General features: G+C 42.9%; 1 long non-coding RNA gene across 1 annotated transcript; it reads right to left on the bottom strand.

Annotated features, from left to right (window-relative positions):
- Positions 1–400: 400 nt before the first annotated feature.
- On the bottom strand, positions 401–2644 carry LOC142580165 (uncharacterized). The gene is made up of 3 exons (XR_012827602.1): positions 2541–2644; positions 962–1036; positions 401–903 (listed from the first exon to the last, which is right to left on the bottom strand). It is a non-coding gene; the product is annotated as an uncharacterized LOC142580165 (long non-coding RNA).
- Between the last annotated feature and the right edge of the window lie 2290 nt (positions 2645–4934).

A 4934-nucleotide genomic window follows, 5' to 3' on the forward strand; every position in this document is an offset into this window, starting at 1 on the left:
ATGGGTCTAGAGGACGGTGTTGGTACATTTTTTCGTACCGCCCTAATCCTATACCCCCCACTACAAACACACACACATACCCCCCCCCCCTTTTTTTTTATGTATACATACAATTCCTTGCCATGACGGATCATAGCCTCCTTTACTTTTGAACAATAGAGGAGGCTATGGACGGATTGAACAGTTCAAGTTGTCAACTTGTCAATAACTGTCATAGGAATTGCTGTAATAAACACAATTCCATTATCGGATTGTTTACTCTCATTTTTTGTTGTAACACTGAGGACTACATAGATCTTTATTTTGTATATGTGAGAGAAGCATGTGGATATCACGAGCTTAAGCCAATGTGCGATACACAGACAAAGTAGCTGCTACAACATAAACTGCATTGAGGGCCACACAACACATACGTAATTAAAGGTGCAAAATATAGGGGGAAGCTTCAAAATACGCTCTGTAGCACTGCAAAGTGTAACATAGATTGTATGTGTACAACAAATGTTCAAAAATACAATGCATCAATGTCCCATTTGCCTTCAAGTTTATTATCAAGTTTACTGAAGTTTATTATGAGCATATGTACAACAGGAATCTACTGACACACCCGCAGTCAAGGTGGCTGTTCGAGGTGTGCTGGCTGCCTCAGTGTAAGAAAAAGAAATTGGGTGAATGTCGACACCAGTGCCACTGCTTCTTGCCTCTGACCTGCACGTGCCTCCACGGCATCTTTGTGCACAAGTGTGCTGGCGTGGCGAGGCGTAGGAGTCATCCGAGAGAAAGAGTATCGTTTACATGGAAAAGTGGCTGTTCACATTGCCTGTTGCTTTCCCTCAAATGTTTCCTTGGCGACTAGGGTGACACACCCGCAGTCAAGGTGGCTGTTCGAGGTGTGCTGGCTGCCTAAACGAAAGAAATTAGATGAGTGTCGATACCAGTGCTATTGCTTCTTGCCTCTTACCTGCATTTGCCTCCACGGCCTCTTGGCTTGCGGAGTCTGTATGAGGGAGCTGCTGTGACTAGGCGTAGGCATTGTCTAAGCAAAAAGAAAAGGCCATTCAAATGGGAAATTATTGAAATCAATGCAGTTATGTTTGCTTCTTGCACTCTTCTTGCCCCAAAATTTTCAAACATAGTGTCCAGTACACACCAGGACTTTGACTGCTTCTGCTTTTTACCTGCAGGTATTGCTGCGAGATCCTTAATATGGCTGCGTGCGGCATTGCAACACTTGGTGGAGGCATTTGAAGTGGTAGCCAAAAATATAAAGAATCATCCTTGTCTGCACGAATGCTTTCAATTTCTAAATGCAGTGGTAACTATCACTATTAGTGTAAGGCCCCCCACATCTATGCGGCAAGTTCCATAGCTCGAAACTGAATTTTTCCTTTAGTGTTTCACAAGGCGTCTGATATGTCCACATTAGATGTGATGTGTTTGTTTTTATTTATCCCAGTGTGGAGAGAGCATCATTAAATTGTTTTTTTTTTATTTTTGCTTGTCTTGTTTTTTGGTTTATTTCTGAATTTATCAAGCACCAGTCTCATGATGCTAAAATGACTTATGTAATAGCAATCAGCTCTTGTTTTGCAGAAAAACAACGCATTTCCTAACCCATTGTTTGACATCCCCTCACTCGGATAATTTTGCAGAGTATTCTACCTATATTGACTTGCTTGACCTCCACTAAAGAGTCTTGCATTTTCAAATAAGACTCTTTCCTTAAAATCATTCGACTCTTCTCATAATTTCTGTACCTTGGGCTTCGATACTCTGCATTCACCATTTTTGCTTGTTTCTGACTAAAAATGTCTTTTTTTTATTTAGAGCTTAAGTTTTACCTTTGGAACACACGGAAGGGCTTGCCATTGCATATATGCATAAAAGGGAAACATGTTTCATTAAACATTTGCAAAATCCAACTGAAGATTGATGAATGCAGCTTGCAGTGTGATATGACTGAATGAGCCATAAAAGTAACTCATCTCACTCGGTAAATTAAAGCACATATTAGTGTGATGTACAACCACATGATCTACTTATTTTACCTGCGAGTATGGTCAACAAAAATGTGTCCCAGCTGCTTAGTGGTACTCGGGATTATGTCAGTATTGCATATGTGCCTGTTGTAAATAATTGTAAACTGGAAATAAGTGAATTTTGAAAATGCTCGCAGGGATCTGATGTGCATATCTTCAGTTTATGGATACATGTAAAAGACTCAGCATCAAGTGCAAGTGAACGTTCCCGCAGGCCCGGAGTCAATCATGCAAATAGATTCGCTGCACAAATTTGTGACCAGAAAAGATATTCCACATGAAATGGCATGCAAGGAAGTGCTGAAAATATTGCACAGTTAATAAAACGCCTACGCTATTAATATGTGGGTTGATGCACTCGTTATGCAAAACGGAGGTGAGGCGTGCAGACAGGACACAAGAGTAGAGTATTTACAAGCAAACAACACGAGCGCCGCCCACTTCTCTACTCTTGTGTCCTGTCTGCACGCCTCACCTCTGTTTTGCATAATGAATCCTTACCAAGTAGCTGAGCTTTCTGCCGTTCTAAGTCTCGATGCCCTCGATTTCGTCCGCATTAGGCACTCGCCTCTTGATTACTTCGTGGCACAGAAATACTCGGCATCTGCAGGCTGTTTGTCTGCTGTGGCCTTTGTAGAAGCATGATTGTTCAAAGTGCAACAATTAAACAGATTCTTTGAGTTGCTTGCGGCTTCGCCAGTACAATTGCGGTGCGCTGGTCCGCCTGTCCAGCAATTTCCTACTGAAGGGAAACCTGCAAATAAAAACACCGCTCCGCATGCAGAAAAATGCTCTACTGTGACGCTTCTCAAACGATTGTGATGCACCACAAGAGCTGCCTACTCGCGTGATATTCTCAACAAGGAGATACATTTGTTTACTTACATGTGAAGGTATATGCCAGAGCACTTCGGGGCTTCGGTGGCACACAAGGCACGAGTGTGTGTGCCATAGCGTCCGATGTCGACGCGCGATCGTATGTCAAACCTAAACTGTACGAAACTACTACGCATCCAAAAAACAGATTCGAAACCGAAATTCGCGTTATCCTTTATTGCAAGAATGCGTACGTCGTGATTTACATAAGTCGCGGACTTAGCGATCGCTTTCTGTAAACTTAATATTAACGTACCACCTTCATAAAACCATCAGGTATGCGTCTTTAGATGAGAAAGCATAAGGTGACCTGTACTTGCTTTCAGCTCTTTCAATAGTAAACTCGCTGGCCACATTGACCAGTAGCAACAGGGCGGCGCCCTGGAGGTTCCCACTTTTCCGGCCCAGCTTTTCCTCTAGAGTTGTTCTACTAACTCTATGTGGTCGTCTGTTCTTGCTTTCTTTCGCTTGGTCATACATCGTGGGTGAGTAAAGATGTAATATGCATGAATGGAAACATTTTATGACGATTTTACTTTGAGAACTCGTTATTTGCGTAGCCATATCCACGTTTTAGACGAAGCCTCTTACAACACCAGCCAACACGAGCCTCGCAGACACATATACTATCATTCCCATGGCGGCACGGTACCCCCTTAAGAAACTCCCATAGACGGTGGCGCCAGATTACCCTCGAGGTGTTATAGTGAGAAATTCTATGGGTCCCGCCTAACACCTAGGCCTAACAAGGGAAACCGCCAGACCTAGACAAAGCCGGTACGTTTACCACGCTCACTACGAATTCAAAATTTGCGCTCCTGCTCCATGCAAAAGAAAAACACTTCAAAAACGTCAGCTAATAAAAAGAAAAAAAAAGAGTACTTAGCTACGAATGAAGTCTGACACAGGAGCGTCAGCGGCCACGACCTACTGGAACTCCAGACCTGCACAGATATCCGGCTTCTATGGGAGCAGCTTGCGCCCACTTTCATTCAACCGACGGCCGTAGGTGGCGCTTTTATAACCTCTTCGTCTGCTACGCGGTGGGCGGCTGTGCGACGTTGTAATTAGTACGGCAGCTGTTGTGTTGTGACGAACTGCTTGTCTAGTTGATGATTTTTGTTAACACAGTGACAGTGATGCCACGAGGCTTTGATCGGTCACTTGGCTCCAAAAGTTGACTGCCCGAACCTAAAAAATGTTGGAGTGTGTAGTCCGCTGCTCTCTATAAATAGCGTTAAATAGCCGCTCCTATTGCCTTTTTCAAGCAGATTATTATAAATCACATTGTGTATAGAGTTCGCAACGTACACAACAGTTTCATTGTACACGTTGTAAAATTCGCTTCTGCGTTCTTTAGAAACTTTAAACCACCGTAATGTTCGACGACAGAACGATTACCACTCATTTTAACCCTTCAAAGTTGTCCGTGAATGCGTCGTGAGTTCAAAAAGTGAATTACGCACACAGCTTCACTGCGTACGTATCTTAAGCACCACAGTTATGCTGCCGCTGTACCACGCAGAAAAGCTAGCTTTACAGTTTGAAGAGTTCCATGACACGATTTAAGGCCTGCAGTGCAGCACGTTTTAAAGCACTGGGATCGCTTAATTTTTTGCCAGCTTTCTACTGAGCTAGACATCCAACGATATTAAAAACAAGATATGCTCACCTTCCCTTGAAACAGAATCGATCAGCCTATTGCACATATCGGGCGGAGGACTTACTCGTGAATACATTTACTATGCTTTTACCAGATCATCTGCCTTTCACTACGGCACACAGCAGTAAATCCTAATGTCATCTACGACATTAGGCTATCTGTAATCAACTAAAAGAAGCTAGATTATCCTATGAATCTTTTTAAACAATTTTCCCAGTCTCTTACAGAGGCTAGGAAAGGGAAATTTATGCCGTCGATCTAGCATTGCAGCTACTACCTATGCTCGTTGTTTACATTTCTTGCACCGCTCCTCCTCTTCTAGTTTAACTATTCAAACGCAAAGCATTCGCTAATAT

This window comes from Dermacentor variabilis, chromosome 4 (genome assembly GCF_050947875.1).
Source record: "Dermacentor variabilis isolate Ectoservices chromosome 4, ASM5094787v1, whole genome shotgun sequence".
Classification (NCBI taxonomy): domain Eukaryota; kingdom Metazoa; phylum Arthropoda; class Arachnida; order Ixodida; family Ixodidae; genus Dermacentor; species Dermacentor variabilis.